This window comes from Durio zibethinus, chromosome 8 (assembly GCF_047325235.1).
Source record: "Durio zibethinus cultivar Kanyao isolate XHJ-2024 chromosome 8, ASM4732523v1, whole genome shotgun sequence".
NCBI classification, from domain to species: Eukaryota; Viridiplantae; Streptophyta; class Magnoliopsida; order Malvales; family Malvaceae; genus Durio; species Durio zibethinus.
This window is the reverse complement of record NC_143169.1, coordinates 17,681,296-17,700,148: the sequence shown is the minus strand read 5'-3', so window position 1 is coordinate 17,700,148 and position 18,853 is coordinate 17,681,296.

The window sequence follows — 18,853 nt, the reverse complement described above, 5'->3', positions numbered from 1 at the left end:
GCTTCCTGCTCTCAAACGCGACTAGACGTCCCTCTTGCATCAACACGCCCCCTATGGCAAAGTCTGATGCATCCATATTCACCTCATATGGCTTGGCATGGTCTGCCAAGGCCAAGACTAGCTCCTCGATCATAGCCCGCTTCAACCTGTTAAAGGCTTCCTGGCACCCTACGCTCCACTCCCATGCTCTCCCTTTCTTGAGCAAGTCAGTCAATGGCGTGGCTATTGCTGAGTGACCTTTGATGAAGTGCCTGTAGTAGTTAACCAGCCCAGGGAACGATCTCAACTCAGTGACTTGGCTGGTGGTTGCCACTCTAGGACGGCATGTATCTTACCTTCATCCATGCGTATCCTACCACCTCTCACTCTGTTGCCTAGGAATAGGATCTCCTGCTAGGCGAATGAGCACTTCTCCCTCTTGACAAATAGCTTGTGCACCCGTAACACCTCAAACACCTGTCTCAAGTGGTCTACATGCTCTCCCAAAGTCTGGCTGTAGATCATAATGTCATCCAAATAAACCACAACAAACCGATCAAGGAATGACTGAAGTACCTTGTTCATAAGGGTACAGAATGTTGCTGGGGCATTCATGAGTCTGAAAGGCATCACCAAGAACTCATACAAAACCATACCAAGTGACACATGCTGTCTTTGGCTCATCTCCCTCCATGATCCTGACTTGATAGTAGCCTGACTTCAAATCCAGCTTGGTGAACCACCTTGCGCTCCCAAGTTGATCAAACAAGTCCGTAATGAGTGGGATGGGGTACTTGTTCTTGATGGTTAGCTTGTTCAAGGCCCGGTAGTCTATGCACAACTACAACGATCCATCATGCTTGCGCTAGAATAGAACCGATGCACCATAGGGTGCCTTCGATGGCCTGATGAAGCCAGCATCAACTAACTCCTTGAGCTACTTTTTTAACTCCTCCAACTCTGGTGGAGACATTCAGTAAGGGGCTTTGGCTGGTGGCTTGGCCTAGGACACCAGCTTGATCTTGTGGTCCACCTCTCTCTTAGGTGGTAGCTTGCTAGGCAGCTTTGTGGGCATCACATCACTAAAGGTCTTCAGCACCTTTAGCACCTCCAAAGGTGACTCGGTCTCCTTCTCTCTTGGCTCATCATATTTTAGGGCTGCCAAGAAGGTGTCTTCTTGTCTGCTTACCACCTTGGCAAATTGGATGGCTGACACCACCCGCACCCAACTCCAGAGCCTCTTTTCAATGGCACTAGGCATTGGCAACGTGCATCCAAGATGCAAACACAATCAGCAAAAGGCACAAGGAGGGCATTAATCCAAACAAGGAAATCTAACCTAATCAAAAACTCATAGTCTTCAAGGGGTATTACCTCAATGGTCTCCTTGCCTTTCTAGTCTCCAAGCTGCAACTCTACTCCCCGTGCTACTCCAATGGCTGGAACTTTCTTTGAGCTCACTATTTTAATGGTACAATCCCTTTCTGCACCTTTAGTCTGAGCTTCTGGGCTCCATCACCTGAAATAAAAAGATGTGAGGCACCTGTGTCCACCAGTGCGATCACCTTCTGACCCACAACCATCAAATCCACAAACATCAAGCCCTTTGGCTTACGGCTCCCCTTACTTTAGACAGCATTGAGTACCAATGACCCAAGCTTTACTGCCCTTGACTCTGGCTCTTCATTAGACTTCTTGTCTACAGCAGCCAGCTTACCCTTCTGTGGGCAATTGCGTGCTATGTGGCTCCCTCCACATAGGTAGCATGCCAGTGGCTCTCGGTCCCCCTTTGCTTTCCACTTGCCTGCTAGTGGCTTCCTCTTGCCATCCTTGGTTGAATGGTCTCGGTCTTCATCCTTGGACTCCCGATCACCGTCCTTCCCCTTGGACTGCTTCTTTTGGTCCCTATCATCCCTACCCTTACTCTTAGGCTTGGAAGACTCGAACTTGTTCAGAGGCTTGAACTCTATCAAGGCCTCGGCAGTAGTCATGGCTTTAGCCAAGTCATGAACTCCACTCCTTTGTAGCTTATGCTTCACCCATGGTTTCAGCTCATCCATGAAAGTAAAGAATGCATCCTTATCACCTAGATCTGAGATCTATAGCATCAGTTTAGAGAATTTTTGGACATACTCCCTTATGTCGCCTTACTGGCTCAACCTGCGTAACTTTGCCCATGCCTCATCATCGGCATACTCCGGGTAAAATTGTTCTCTGAACTCCTTTTAGAACTCTGCCCAGGTTCCAATCTTGGTGTTCCCATGCTTGACATCATCACACTGCACCTCCACCACAATAAGGCTACATCAGTGAGATACATAGCAGCGATGCTTACCTTTATCTCCTCATCTTGCATGCCCATGGCCTGGAAGTACTGCTCCATACCCTAAAGGTAGTTGTCTACTTCCTTGGCCGCCCTAGTCCCCTTAAACTCCTTAGGCTTGGGGACATCCAATTTGGATTTGGACACGCCAGCAAACATGCCATTCCCAATGGCAGTCTTGCAAGTAACGAGCTCACTGGTAAGCTCTTCCATCCGCTGGCGCATGGCCTCCATTCCATCGCGCAAAGTCTACACTTCAACCTCCAAGGTCTGGCTCTTTTTAGTGAACATATCCAAGCCTTTGTTGAGAGCAGCTTCTAGCTCACTTTGGATCTCTTCCCCCATGGAGTCTAGCGATGCAATGTGAGTCTCTACTTCCTCAAGCTTCTCCTTCATGTCGCCTACGGTCACCTCCACCTTGGCTAGCCTACCGTTCATGGTAGACCAGATATCTCTAGAACTGGCTTTCTTGCCTCTTCCCTGACCATGCTCCTAGGCCTCTGGTTGTTGGCTAGCAACGTTGCTTTGGGATGCCATCTCCTCAATCATGATTTAACTTGCACAACACAAACACACAGAATCGAACTTGCTCTGATACCAACTGTCACGAGCTTTGACCTTAGACTCAGAATCCGTGTGGCCTTAGGCTTGGAATATCCTCCTCTGTGTCTAAGTCAGCCTAAAACACAAGCGTGGGGGCACTAGAACAATGGGAAGGGCTGATTATGCAAGTTAAAGAAAAACAAGATAAGAAGATAGAATTCTGGAAATGCTCTTGTATTCACTGAAACAGAAGTGTTTGATGGTGTACAAATAAGGGTGGAGCAGCCCTCTATTTATAGTTGAGGCTCCAGCTACAACTTAATGGCATATCCCCAGAATAAAGGCTAAAATCATGGGATTACAATCAATCAGGATGCTAACTCCTGATTTTCAGGGTCAACCAAATCTGCCAGGATGCTCCTGCCTATTTCCAGAAGCTTCTCTTGCGTGTCCAGCACCTTGGGCCCTTCTAGATGTGGTGCGGGCAGCTTGTATGCCAAGCCTTGGTACCAGGGGCTGGCCTACAAGTCGAGCAGGCATTCTGAGCTCGTTTGCTAGGCTTTGCGCACAGATACCCGTCAGCACGCCTGGTCTACAGGCCTCAACCTCTGGCTCGCCTGCTAGTCTGCCTGATGTGCCTGGTGCACCCACACAGGGTGTGACACTGGGGGGGACCCGGCCGATCCCTGGCTTGTGCATCCTGCCCCTCTAGCCGGTAGAGCACCCACATGCTCATTTCATAGGTTGACTTGGCATACGGAGTTCATTACCAGTCTAAGCATACAGAGTTCATTTCCAATGTAAGATCAGATCGGACCGAGGGTTGCGGGTGCACATGCTGGGCTCAGGCATGTGCTGGTGCCGCATTTTTTTCGCCTCGGGCACCATCGCGGGAGCATCATCGGAGAACCTGACCGACGGCATTAGGGTTCCGACAATTGGGGGGCGGGGGGGTGTGCGCACATGATGTGCGATGGGTGCTGGTACTTGGCCCTTATATTGGCACCCTATTCCTCATCAAACCTCGAGAACTCACACCCCCTTAAAGAGCATTTGAGATTTTACAGGTTTGCTGCCAATAGCCATTAAAGTCTCTGAAATGGGGACACTTTTTTCAAATGGTCACAAAATCCTATACACTTCGAGTTTTTAGCTGAATTTTTTTGTGCATGCCAACAAAAATACAAAGATCACGTCTACCACGTTTGGGTTCTAAACTCTTTTTGAAAAAATTTTAAAAAAATCCCGAACTATAAAAAGTTTCAAAAATCATGAAAAATAGAAAACGAGTCGTCTTGCCATGAAACATCACATGAAGGCTTAAGGGACCATTGTATGAATTTACAAGCCATAAAAATGGCATTGGCACGGTAGAAATATGAAGATGTGCCTAAACCACCTACCACCCTATCGTTCCACGGCTTGTGCATCCTACCTCTCTAGCCGGCGTAGTGCCCGCCCGTCCGCTTATTTTGTCAGTTGGCTTAGGCATACAGAGTTCATTCCCAGTCTAAGATCAGACCAAACTGAGGGTTATGGTAGTAGGATCGACAGCACTTAGGGGGGACCCGGTCGATCCCCGGCTTGCGCATCCTGCCCCTCTGGTAGGCTGAGCGCCCGCACGCTCATTTTGTGGGTTGACTTAGGCATACGGAGTTCATTCCCAGTCTAAGCATATGGTGTTCATTCCCAGTGTAAGATCGGACCAGACCGAGGGTTATGGGTGCACATGCTGGGCTTGAGCATGTGCTAGTGCGTATTTTTTTTGCACGAGGCACCATCACCAGAGAACCTGACCGACGGCATTGGGGTTCCGATGATTGGGGGCGGGGGGTGTGCACACATGATGTGCGATGGGTGCTGGTACTTGGCCCTTATATTGGCCCCCTATCCCTCATCAAACCTTGAGAACTCACAGCCCCTTAAAGAGCATTTGAGATTTTACAGGTTTGCTGTCAGTAGCAATTAAAGTGTTTGAAATGTGGACACTTTTTCCAAATGGTCACAAAATCCTGTACACTTCGAGTTTTTAGCTGAATTTTTTTGTGCCTGCCAACAAAAATACAAGGATCACATCTAGCAATTTTTTTTGCCAAAACTCCTTCTGAAAAAATTTTTAAAAAATCTCGAACCGTAAAAAGTTTCAAAAATCATGAAAAATAGAAAACGAGTCCTCTTGCCATGAAACTTCACATGAAGGCTTAAGGCACCATTGTATGAATTTACAAGCCATAAAAATGGCATTGGTACGGCAGAAATATGAAGATGTGCCTAAACCCACCTACCACCCTATCGATCCATGGCTTACGCATCCCGCCTCTCTGGCCGGCGTAGTGCCCGCCCGCCCGCTCGTTTCGTCAGTTGGCTTAGGCATACGGAGTTCATTCCCAGTGTAAGATCAAACTGGACTGAGGGTTGTGGTAGCTGGATCGGTAGCACGCAAGGGGGACCCGATCGATCCCCGGCTTACGCATCCTGCCCCTCTGGTCGGCTGAGTGCCTGCACGTTCGTTTTGTGGGTTGACTTAGGCATACGAAGTTTATTCCCAGTCTAACCATACGGAGTTCATTCACAGTGTAAGATCAGACCAGACCGAGGGTTGTGGGTGCACATGCTGGGCTCGGGCATGTGCTGGTGTCATATTTTTTTTTTGCTCCGGGCATCATCGTCGGAGAATCGCTGGAGAACCTAACCGACGGCATTGGGGTTCCGGCGATTGGGGGCGGGGGGTGTGCGCACATGATGTGCGATGGGTGCTGGTACTTGGCCCTTATATTGGCCCTCTATCCCTTATCAGTTCTCGAGAACTCAGATCCCCTTAAAGTGCATTTGAGATTTTATTGGTTTATTACCAGTAGCCATTAAAGTGTCTGAAATGGGGACACTTTTTTCAAATGCTCACAAAATCCTGTACACTTCCAGTTTTTAGTTGAATTTTTTTATGCATGCCAAAAAAAATACAAGGATCACGTCTACCAAGTGTGGGGCCAGAACTCCTTCTGGAAAAATTTTAAGAAAATCCCAAACCGTAAAAAGTTTTAAAAATCATGAAAAATAGAAAATGAGTCCGGACCATGCGGAGTTCATCCCCAGTGTAAGATCGGACTGGACCGAGGGTTATGGGTGCACATGCTGGACTCGGGCATGTGCTGGTACCACATTTTCTTTCACTCGGGGCACCATCACCGGAGCATCACCGGAGAAATTGACCTGCGGCATTGGGGTTCCGGTGATTGGGGGGGCGGGGGGCATGTGCACACATGATGTGCGATGGGTGGTGGTACTTGGCCCTTATATTGGCCCCCTATCCCTCATCAAACCTCAAGAACTCACACCCCCTTAAAGAGCATTTGAGATTTTACAGGTTTGCTGCTAGTAGCCTTTAAAGTGTCTGAAATGGGGACACTTTTTTCAAATGGTCACAAAATCCTGTACACTTCGAGTTTTTAGCTGAATTTTTTTGTGCAAGCCAACAAAAATACAAGGATCGCGTCTACCAAGTTTTGTGCCAAAACTCCATCTAAAAAAATTAAAAAAAAATCCCAAACCGTAAAAAGTTTCAAAAATCGTGAAAAATAAAAAACGAGTTGTCTTGCCATGAAACTTCACATGAAGGGTTAATGGACCATTGTATGAATTTACAAGCCATAAAAATGGCATTTTCATGGCAGAAATATGAAGATGTGCCTAAACCCACTTCAACCTGTCAAAGGCTTCCTGGCACCCTGCGTTCCATTCCCATGCTCTCATTTTCTTGAGCAAGTCAGTCAATGGCGTGGCTATTGTTGAGTGACCTTTGATGAAGCGCCTGTAGTAGTTAACCAACCTAAGGAACAATCTCAACTCAATGACCTTGGCTGGCGGTTGCCACTTCAGGATGGCATGTATCTTGCCTTCATCCATGCGTATCTGCCACCTTCCACTATGTGGCCTAGGAACGGGATCTCCTGCTGGGTGAATGAGCACTTCTCCCTCTTGACAAACAGTTTGTGCACCCGCAACACCTTGAACACCTGTCTCAAGTGGTCTACATGGTCTCTCAAAGTCTGGCTATAGATCACAATGTCATCCAAATAAACCACAACAAATCGATCAAGGAATAACTGAAGTACCTTGTTCATAAGGGTGCAGAATGTTGCTGGGGCATTCGTGAGTCCGAAAGGCATCACCAAGAACTCATACGAACCATATCGAGTGACACATGCTGTCTTTGGCTCATCTCCCTCTGCGATCCTGACTTGATAGTAGCCTAACCTCAAATCCAGCTTGGTGAACCACCTTGTGCTCCCAAGTTGATCGAACAAGTTCGTAAAGAGTGGGATGGGGTACTTGTTCTTGATGGTCAGCTTGTTCAAGGCTTGGTAGTCTATGCACAGTTGCAATGACCCATCATGCTTGCATTGGAATAGAACCGATGCACCATAAGGTGCCTTCGATTGCCTGATACAGCTAGCATCAACTAACTCCTTGAGCTACTTCCTTAATTCCTCCAACTCTGGTAGAGACATTCGGTAAGGGGCTCTAACTGGTGGCTTGGCCTCGAACACCAACTCGATCTTGTGGTCCACCTCCCTCTTAGCTGGTAGCTTGCTAGGCAGCTTTGCGGGCATCACATCACTAAAGGTCCTCAGCACCTTTAGCACCTCCAAAGGTGACTCGGTCTCCTTCTCTCTTGGCTTATCATATGTCAGGGTTGCCAAGAAGGTGTCTTCTTGTCTGCTTATCGTCTTGGCAAATTGGATGGCTGACACCACCCGCAACCCAACTCCAGACCCTCTTCTCAATGGCACTTGGCATTGGCACCGTGCATCCAAGATGCAAACACAATTGGCAAAAGGCACAAGGAGTGCGTTAATCTGAACAAGGAAATCTAACCCAATCACAAACTCATAGTCGTCAAGGGGTATTAGCTCAATGGTCTCCTTACCTTTCCAGTCTCCAAGTTGCAACTCCACTCCCCATGCTACTCCAATGGCTGGAACTTCCTTGGAGTTCACTGTTTTAATGGTACCAATCCCTTTCTGCACTTTTAGTCTAAGCTTCTAGGCTCCATCACCTGAAATAAAAAGATGTGAGGCACCTGTGTCCACCAGTGCGCTCACCTTCTGACCCGTAACCATCAGATCCGTAAACATCAACCCCTTTGGCTTACGGCTCCCCTTACTCTGGACAACATTGAGCACCAATGACCCAAGCTTTGCTGCCCTTGACTCTGGCTCCTCGTCAGACTCCTTGTCTATAGCAACCAGCTTGCCCTTCTGCGGGCAATTACGTGCTATGTGGCTCCCTCCACATAGGTAGCATGCTAGTGGCTCTCAGTCCCCCTTTGCTTTCCACTTGCCTGCTGGTGGCTTCCTCTTGCCATCCTTGGTTGAACGGTCTCGGTCTCCATCCTTGGACTCCCGATCACGGTCCTTTCCCTTAGACTGCTTCTTCTGGTCCCTATCATTCCTGCCCTTACCCTTGGGCTTGGAAGACTCAAACTTGTTCAGAGGCTTGAACTCTATCAAGGCCTTGGCAGTAGTCATGGCTTTAACCAAGTCATGAACTCCTCTCATTTGTAGCTCATGCTTCACCCACGGCTTCAGCCCATCCATGAAAGCAAAGAATGCATCCTTCTCACCTAGATCCGATATCTGTAGCATTAGTTCAAAGAATTTCTGGACATACTCCTTTATGTCCCCTTGCTGGCTCAACCTGTGCAACTTTGCCCGCACCTCATCATCAGCATACTCTGGGTAAAATTGTTCTCTGAACTCATTTTAGAACTTTGCGTAGGTTCCAATCTTGGTGCTCCCATGCCTGACATCATCACACCTGCACCTCCACCATAATAAGGCTACATCAGTGAGATACATAGCAGTGGTGCTTACCTTTATCACCTCGTCTTGCATGCCCATAGCCTGGAAGTACTGCTCTATACCCCAAAGGTAGTTGTCTACTTCCTTGGCCACCCTAGTCCCCTTAAACTCCTTAGGCTTGGGGACATCCAATCTGGATTTGGACACTCCAGCAAACATGTCATTCCCAATGGCAGTCTTGCAAGTAATGAGCTCACTGGTAAGCTCTTCCATCCGCTGGCGCATGGCCTCCATGCCATCGCGCAAGGTCCGCACTTCAGCCTCCAAGGTCTGGTTCTTTTTGGTGAACACGTCCAAGCCTTTGTTGAGAGCAACTTCTACCTCACTTTGGATCTCCTCCCCCATGGAGTCTAGCAATGCAATGTGAGTCTCTACTTCTTTAAGCTTCTCCTTTATGTCGCCTATGGTCACCTCCACCTTGGCTAGCCTACCGTCCATGGTAGACCAAATATCTCTAGAATTGGCTTTCTTGCCTCTTCCTCGACCATGCTCCTGGGCCTCTGGTTGTTGGCTAACAATGTCGCTTTGGGATGCCATCTCCTCAATCATGATCTAACCTGTATAACACAAACACGTAGAATCAAACTTGCTCTGATACCAACTGTCACGGGCTCTGACCTTAGACTCAGAATCCGTACGACCTTAGGCTTGGAATCTCCTCCTTTGTGCCTAAGTCAGCCTAAAACACAAACATGCGGGCACTAGAACAATGGGAAGGGCTGATTACACAAGTTAAAGAGAAACAGGATAAGAAGACAGAATTCTGGAAATGCTCTTGTATTCATTAAAACAGAAGTGTTTGATGGTGTACAAATGAGGGTGGAGCAGCCCTCTATTTATAATTGAGGCTCCAGCTACAACTTAATGGCATATCCCTAGAATAAAGGTTAAAATCATGGGATTACAATCAATCAGGATGCTAACTCCTAATTTTCAGGGTCAACCAAATCTGCCAGGATGCTCCTGCCTGTTTCTAGAAGTTCCCTTGAGTGTCCAGCACTTTGGGCCCTTCTGGATGTGGTGCCGTATTTTTTTTTCACCCGGGGCACGATCGCTAGAGCATCATCAGAGAACCTGACTCACGACATTGGGGTTCCAGCGATTGGGGGGCGGGGGGTGTGCGCACATGATTGCAATGGGTGCTGGAACTTGGCCCTTATATTGGCCCCCTATCCCTTATCAAACCTTAAGAACTCACACTCCCTTAAAGAGCATTTGAGATTTTACAGGTTTGCTGCCAGTAGCCATTAAAGTTTTGAAATGGGGACACTTTTTTCAAATGGTCACAAAATCCTGTACACTTCGAGTTTTTAGCTGAATTTTTTTGGGCATGCTAACAAAAATACAAGGATCATGTTACCAAGATTGGGGCCAAAACTCCTTCTAAAAAAATTTTAAAAAAATCCTGAACTGTAAAAAGTTTCGAAAATCATGAAAAATATAAAAATGAGTCATCTTGCCATGAAACTTCACATGAAGGCTTAAGGGACCACTGTATGAATTTACAAGCCATAAAAATGGCATTGGCATGGCAGAAATATGAAGACGTGCCTAAACCCACCTACCACCCTATCGATCCACGGCTTGTGCATCCCGTCTCTTTGGCTGACGTAGTGCCCGCCTGTCCGCTCGTTTCATTGGTTGGCTTAGGCATACAGAGTTCATTCCTAGTCTAAGATTGGACCAGATGAAGGGTTACAACAGCAGGATCGGTAGCATGTAAGGGGGACCCGGCTGATCCTCGGCTTGCACATCCTGCTCCTCTGGTCAGCTGAACGCCCGTATGCACGTTTTATGGGTTGACTTAGGCATACGGAGTTCATTCCCAGTGTAAGATCGATCAGACCGAGGGTTGTGGGTGCACATGCTGGGCTTGGGCATGCGCTGGTGCACATTTTTTTTTCGCCCGGGGCACCATCATCGGAGCATCGTCGGAGAACTTGACCGACGGTATTAGGGTTCCGACAATTGGGGGGGCGGGGGGGTGTGCTCACATGATGTGCGATGGGTGCTGGTACTTGGCCCTTATATTGGTCCCCTATCCCTCATCAAACCTCGGGAACTCACACCCCCTTAAAGAGCATTTGAGATTTTACAGGTTTGCTACTAGTCGGCATTAAAGTGTCTGAAATAGGGACACTTTTTTCACATGGTCACAAAATCCTGTACACTTTGAGTTTTTGGCTGATTTTTTTTATGCATGCCAACAAAAATACAAGGATCACTTCCACCAAGTTTGGGGCCAAAACTCCTTCTGAAAAAACTTAAAAAAAATCTTGAACCATAAAAAATTTCAAAAATCATGAAAAATAGAAAACGAGTCGTCTTGCCATGAAACTTCACATGAAGGCTTAAGGGACCATTGTATGAATTTACAAGCCATAAAAATGAAATTGGCATGGCAGAAATATGAAGATGTGCCTAAACCCACCTACCACCCTATCAATCCACAGCTTGCGCATCCCGCCTCTCTGGCTGACGTAGTGCCCGCCCGGCCACTCATTTCGTCGGTTGGCTTAGGCATACGGAGTTTCATTCCCAATCTAATATCAGACCGGACTGAAGGTTGCGGCAGTAGCATCAATAGTAGGCAAGGGGGGACCCGGTCGATCCCTGACTTGTGCATCTTGCCCCTCTAGCTGGCTAAGTGCCTGCACGCTCGTTTCGTGTGTTGACTTAAGCATACGAAGTTCCTTCCTAGTCCAAGCATACGGTATTCATTCCTAGTGTAAGATTGGACCGAACCGCTCGTTTCGTCGGTTGGCTTAGGCATATAGAGTTCATTCCCAGTCTAAGGTTGGATTAGATCGAGGGTTCTAGCAGCAGGTTCGACAGCACGTGGGGGGGACCCGATCGATCCTCGGCTTGTGCATCCTGCCCCTCTGGCTGACTGAGCGCCCGCACGCTCGTTTCATGGGTTGACTTAGGCATACGGAGTTCATTCCCAGTCTAAGCATATGGAGTTCATTCCCAGTCTAAGTAAGATCAGACTGGACCAAGGGTTGCAGGTGCACATGCTGGGCTTGGGCATGTGCTGGTGCCGTATTTTTTTTTCGCCCGGGGCACCATCGCCGGAGAACCTGACCGGCGGCATTGGGGTTCTGGTGATTGGGGGGCAGGGGGGCTATGCGCACATGATGTGCGATGGGTGCTGGTACATGGCCCTTATATTGGTCCCCTATCCCTCATCAAACCTTGAGAACTCACACCGCCTTAAAGAGCATTTGAGATTTTACAGGTTTGTTGCCAGTAGCCATTAAAATGTCTGAAATGGGGACACTTTTTTCAAATGGTCACAAAATCCTGTACACTTCGAGTTTTTAGCCAAATTTTTTTGTGCATGCCAAAAAAAATACAAGGATCACTTTTACCAAGTTTGGGGCCAAAATCCTTCTGAAAGAATCTTAAAAAAATCTGGAACCGTAAAAAGTTTCAAAAATCATGAAAAATAGAAAACAAGTCGTCTTGCCAAGAAACTTCACATGAAGGCTTAAGGGACCATTGTATGAATTTACAAGCCATAAAAATGGCTTTGGCATGGCAGAAATATGAATATGTGCCTAAACCCACCTACCACCCTATCGATCCACGGCTTGCGCATCCCGTCTCTCTGGCTGGAGTAGTGCCCACCCGCCCGCTTGTTTCGTCGGTTGGCTTAGGCATACGGAGTTCATTCCCAGTCTAAGATTAGATCAGACTGAGGGTTACGGTAGTAGGATCGGTAGCACGCAGGGGGGACCCGATCGATCCCCAACTTGCACATCTTGCCCTTCTGGTCGGCTGAGCACCCGTACGCTCGTTTCATGGGTTGACTTAGGCATACGGAGTTCGTTCCCAGTCTAAGCAGATGGAGTTCATTCCCAGTGTAAGATTGGATTGGATCAAGGGTGCGGGTGCACATGCTGGGCTTGGGTATGTGCTGGTGTCACATTTTTTTCGCTCGGGGCACCGTCGTCGGAGCAACGTCGGAGAACCTGATCGACGGCATTGGGGCTCTGGCGATTGGGGGGGTGTACACATATGATATACGATGGGTGCTGGTACTTGGCCCTTATATTGGCCCCCTATCCCTCATCAAACCTCGAGAACTCACACCCCCTTAAAGAGCATTTGATATTTTACAGGTTTGCTGCTAGTAGCCATTAAAGTGTCTGAAATGGGGACACTTTTTTCAAATGGTCACAAAATCTTGTACACTTCGAGTTTTTTGCTGAAGTTTTTTAGGCATGCCAACAAAAATACAAGGATCACGTCTACCAGGTTTGGGGCCAAAAATCCTTTTGAAAAAATTTTAAAAAAATCTCGAACCATAAAATATTTCAAAACTCATGAAAAATAGAAAACGAGTCGTCTTGCCATGAAACTTCATATGAAGACTTAAGGGACCATTGTATGAATTTACAACCCATAAAAATGGCATTGGCCTGGCAAAAATATAAAGATGTGCCTAAACCAACCTACCACCTGATCGATCCACGGCTTGCGCATCCCGCCTCTCTGTCCGGCGTAGTGCCCGCCCATCCGCTCGTTTCGTCATTTGGCTTAGGCATACGGAGTTCATTCCCAGTCTAAGATCAGACCAGGCCGAGGTTTGCGGCAGCAGGATTGGTAGCACGCAGGGGGGGACCCGGCCGATCCCTGGCTTGTGCATCCTTCCCCTCTGGCCGGCTGAGTGCCCGCATGCTGGTTTCGTGGGTTGACTTAGGCATACGGAGTTCATTCCAAGTCTAAGTATACAGAGTTCATTCCCTGTGTAAGATCAGACCAAGGGTTAAGGGTGGACATGCTAGGCTTGAACATGTGCTAGTGCCGCATTTTTTATTCGTTCGGGGCAGCAACGCCGAAGCATCGCCGGAGAACCTAAATCGGTGGTATTGGGGTTACGACGTTTGGGGGGTACGGGGGGTGTGCGCACATGATGTGCGATGGGTGCTGGTACTTGGCCCTTATATTGGCCCCCTATCCCTCATCAAACCTCGAGAACTCACACCCCTTTAAAGAGCATTTGAGATTTTACAGGTTTGCTGCCAGTAGCCATTAAAGTGTCTGAAAAGGGGACACTTTTTTGAAATGGTCACAAAATCCTGTACATTTCGAGTTTTTGGCTGAATGTTTTTGTGCATGCCAACAAAAATACAAGGATCACGTCTACCAAGTTTGGGGCCGAAACACCTTCTGAAAAAATTTTTAAAAAATCCTGAACCGTAAAACGTTTCAAAAAATGTGAAAAATAGCAAACGAGTCGTCTTGCCATGAAACTTCACATGAAGGCTTAAGGGACCATTGTATGAGTTTACAAGCCATAAAAATGGCATTGGCATGGTAGAAATATGAAGATGTGCCTAAACCCAGCTACCACCTTATCGATCCACGGCTTGCGCATCCCGCCTCTCTAACCGATGTAGTGCCCGCCCGCTCGCTTGTTTCGTCGGTTGGCTTAGGCATACGAAGTTCATTCCCAGTCTAAGATCGAACCGGACTGAAGGTTGCAGTAGTAGGATCGGCAGCATGCAGGGGGGGACCCGACCGATCCTCGGCTTACTCATCCTGCCCCTCTGGCCGATTGAGCGCCCACACGCTCATTTCGTAGGTTGACTTAGGCATACAGAGTTCATTCCCAGTCTAAGCATATGGAGTTCATTCCCAGTGTAGAATAGGATCAGATCGAGGGTTGCGGGTGCACATGCTAGGCTTGGGCATGTGCTGGTGTCGTATTTTTTTCACCCGAGGCACCATCTTCGGAGAACTTGAGCGGCGGCGTTGGCGTTCCGACGATTAGCGGGGTGGGGGTGTGTGCACATGATGTGCGATGGGTGCTGGTACTTAGCCCTTATATTGGTCTCCTATCCCTCATCAAACCTCAAGAACTCACACCGCCTTAAAGAGCATTTGAGATTTTACAGGTTTGCTGCCAGTAGCCATTAAAGTGTCCGAAATGGGGACACTTTTTTCAAATGGTCACAAAATCCTATACACTTCGAGTTTTTAGCCGAATTTTTTTGTGCATACCAACAAAAATACAAGGATCACTTCTACCAAGATTGGGGCCAAAATCCTTCTGAAATAATTTTAAAAAAATCCCGAACCGTAAAAAGTTTCAAAAAGCATGAAAAATAGAAAACGAGTCATCTTGCCATGAAACTTAACATGAAGGCTTAAGGGACCATTGTATGAATTTACAAGCCATAAAAATGGCTTTGGCATGGCAGAAATATGAAGATGTACCTAAACCCACCTACCACCCTATCGATCCACGGCTTGCGCATCCCGCCTCTCTGGCCGGAGTAGTGCCCACCCGCCCGCTCGTTTCGTCAGTTGGCTTAGGCATACGGAGTTCATTCCCAATTCAAGGTTACATCAGACCAAGGGTTACGGTAGTAGGATCGGTGGCACGCAGGGGGGACCCGGTCGATCCCCAGCTTGCACATCCTGCCCCTCTGGTCGGCTGAGCACCCGTACGCTCGTTTCGTGGGTTGACTTAGGCATACGGAGTTCATTCGCAGTCTAAGCATACGGAGTTCATTCCCAGTGTAAGATCAGACCGGATCGAGGGTGCGGGTGCACATGCTGGGCTTGGGCATGTGTTGGTGCCACATTTTTTTTGCTCGGGGCACCATCGTCGGAGCAACGTAGGAGAACCTGATCGATGGGATTGGCGTTTCGACGATTGGGGGGTGGGGGGTGTGCACATATGATATGCGATGGGTGCTGGTACTTGGCCATTATATTGGCCCCCTATCCCTCATCAAACCTCGAGAACTCACACCCCCTTAAAGAGCATTTGATATTTTACAGTTTTGCTGCCAGTAGCAATTAGAGTGTCTGAAATGGGGACACTTTTTTCAAATGGCCACAAAATCTTGTACACTTCGAGTTTTTTGCTGAAGTTTTTTAGGCATGCCAACAAAAATAAGGATCACGTCTACCAGGTTTGGGGCCAAAACTCCTTCTGAAAAAATTTTTAAAAAATCTCGTACCATAAAAAGTTTCAAAAATGATGAAAAATAGAAAACGAGTCGTCCTGCCATGAGACTTCATATGAAGACTTAAGGGACCATTGTATGAATTTACAAGCCATAAAAATGGCATTGGCATGGCAGAAATATAAAGATGTGCCTAAACCCACCTACCACCTGATCGATCCACGGCTTGCGCATCCTGCCTCTCTGGCCGACGTAGTGCCCGCCCGTCCGCTCGTTTCATCATTTGGCTTAGGCATACGGAGTTCATTCCCAGTCTAAGATCAGACCAGGCCGAGGGTTGCGACAGCAGGATTGGTAGCATGCAGGAGGGGACCCGGCCGATCCCTGGCTTGTGGATCCTTCCCCTCTGGCCAACTGAGCGCCCGCACGCTGGTTTCGTGGGTTGACTTAGGCATACGGAGTTCATTCCCAGTCTAAGTATACGGAGTTCATTCCCAGTGTAAGATCAGACTGAGGGTTGAGGGTGGACATGCTAGGCTTGAACATGTGCTAGTGCCGCATTTTTTATTTGTTCAGGGTAGCAACGTCGGAGCATCGTCGGAGAACCTAAACCGGTGGTATTGGGGTTCCGGTGCTTGGGGGGTACGGGGGGGTGTGCGCACATGATGTGCGATGGGTGCTGGTTCTTGGCCCTTATATTGGCCCCCTATCCCTCATCAAACCTCGAGAACTCACACCCCTTTAAAGACCATTTGAGATTTTACAGGTTTGCTGCCAGTAGCCATTAAAGTGTTTGAAAAGGGGACACTTTTTTGAAATGGTCACAAAATCCTGTACATTTCGAGTTTTTGGCTGAATTTTTTTGTGCATGCCAACAAAAATACAAGGATCACGTCTACCAAGTTTGGGGCCAAAACACCTTCTAAAAAAATTTTAAAAAAATCCTGAACCGTAGAACGTTTCAAAAAGTATGAAAAGTAGCAAACGAGTCGTCTTGCCATGAAACTTCACATGAAGGCTTAAGGGACCATTGTATGAATTTACAAGCCATAAAAATGGCATTGGCATGGTAGAAATATGAAGATGTGCCTAAACCCAGCTACCACCTTATCGATCCACGGCTTGCGCATCCCGCCTCTCTAACTGGTGTAGTGCCTGCCCGCTCGCTTGTTTCATCAGTTGGCTTAGGCATATGGAGTTCTTTCCCAGTCGAAGATTGAACCAGACCGAAGGTTGTAGCAGTAGGATTGGCAGCATGCAGGGGGGACCCGATCGATCCTCGACTTACTCATCCTGCCCCTCTGGCCGATTGAGCGCCCACAAACTCATTTCGTGGGTTGACTTAGGCATACGGAGTTCATTCCCAGTCTAAGCATATGGAGTTCATTCCCAGTGTAAAATCGGATCAGATCAAGGGTTACAGGTGCACATGCTAGGCTTGGGCATATGCTCGTGTCGCATTTTTTTCACCCGGGGCACCATCGCCAGAGAACCTGAGCGGCAGCGTTGGCGTTCCGACGATTAGGGGGGTGGGGGGTGTGCGCACATGATGTGCGATGGGTACTGGTACTTGGCCCTTATATTGGTCCCCTATCCCTCATCAAACCTCGAGAACTCACACCGCCTTAAAGAGCATTTGAGATTTTACAGGTTTGCTGCCAGTAGCCATTAAAGTATCTGAAATGGGGACACTTTTTTCAAATGGTCACAAAATCCTGTACACTTCGAGTTTTTAGCCGAATTTTTTTGTGCATGCCAACAAAAATACAAGGATCTCTATTACCAAGTTTGGGGCCAAAATGCTTCTGAAAGAATTTTAAAAAAATCCCGAACCGTAAAAAGTTTCAAAAATCATGAAAAATAGAAAACGAGTCGTCTTGCCATGAAACTTCACATGAAGGCTTAAGGGACCATTGTATGAATTTACAAGCCATAAAAATGGCTTTGGCATGGCAGAAATATGAAGATGTGCCTAAACCCACCTACCACCCTATCGATCCATGGCCTGCGCATCCCGCCTCTTTGGCCGGAGTAGTGCCCACCCGCCCGCTCGTTTCGTTGGTTGGCTTAGGCATGCGGAGTTCATTCCCAGTCTAAGATTAGATCAGACTGAGGGTTACGGTAGTAGGATCGGTAACATGCAGTGGGGACCCGTTAGATCCCGAGCTTGCATATCTTGCCCTTCTGGTCGGCTGAGCACCTGTACGCTCATTTCGTGGGTTGACTTAGGCATACGGAGTTCATTCCAGTGTAAGATCGGATCGGATCGACGGTGCGGGTGCACATGCTGGGCTTGGGCATGTGCTGGTGCCGTATTTTTTTTCACTTGGGGCACCATCACCGGAGCAACACCGGAGAACCTAATCGACGGCATTGGGGTTTCGGCGATTGGGGTGCGGGTGGGGTGTGCGCATATGATATGCGATGGGTGCCGGTACTTGGCCCTTATATTGGCCCCCTATCCCTCATCAAACCTAGAGAACTCACACCCCCTTAAAGAGCATTTGATATTTTACAGGTTTGCGGCCAGTAGCCATTAAAGTGTCTGAAATGGGGACACTTTTTTCAAATGGTCACAAAATCTTGTACACTTCGATTTTTTTGCTGAAGTTTTTTAGGCATGCCAAAAAAAATACAAGGATCACGTCTACCAAGTTTGGGGCCACAACTCCTTCTAAAAAAATTTTAAAAAAATCTTGAACCGTAAAAAGTTTCAAAAATCATGAAAAATAGAAAACGAGTCGTCTTGCCATGAAACTTCATATGAAGACTTAAGGGACCAATGTATGAATTTACAAGCCATAAAAATGGCATTGGCATGGCAGAAATATAAAGATGTGCCTAAACCCACCTACCACCTGATCGATCCACGGCTTGCGCATCCTGCCTCTCTAGTCGGCGTAGTGCCCGCCCGTCCGCTCGTTTCGTCATTTGGCTTAGGCATACGGAGTTCATTCCCAGTCTAAGATCAGACCAGGCAGAGGGTTGTGACAGCAGGATTGGCAGCACGCAAGGGGGACCCGGCCGATCCCTGGCTTGTGCATCCTTCCCCTCTGGCCGACTGAGCGCCCGTACGCTGGTTTCGTGGGTTGGCTTAGGCATACGGAGTTCATTCCTAGTCTAAGTATACGGAGTTCATTCCCAGTGTAAGATCAGACCGAGGGTTGAGGGTGCACATGCTAGGCTTGAGCATGTGCTAGTGCCACATTTTTTATTCGCTCGGG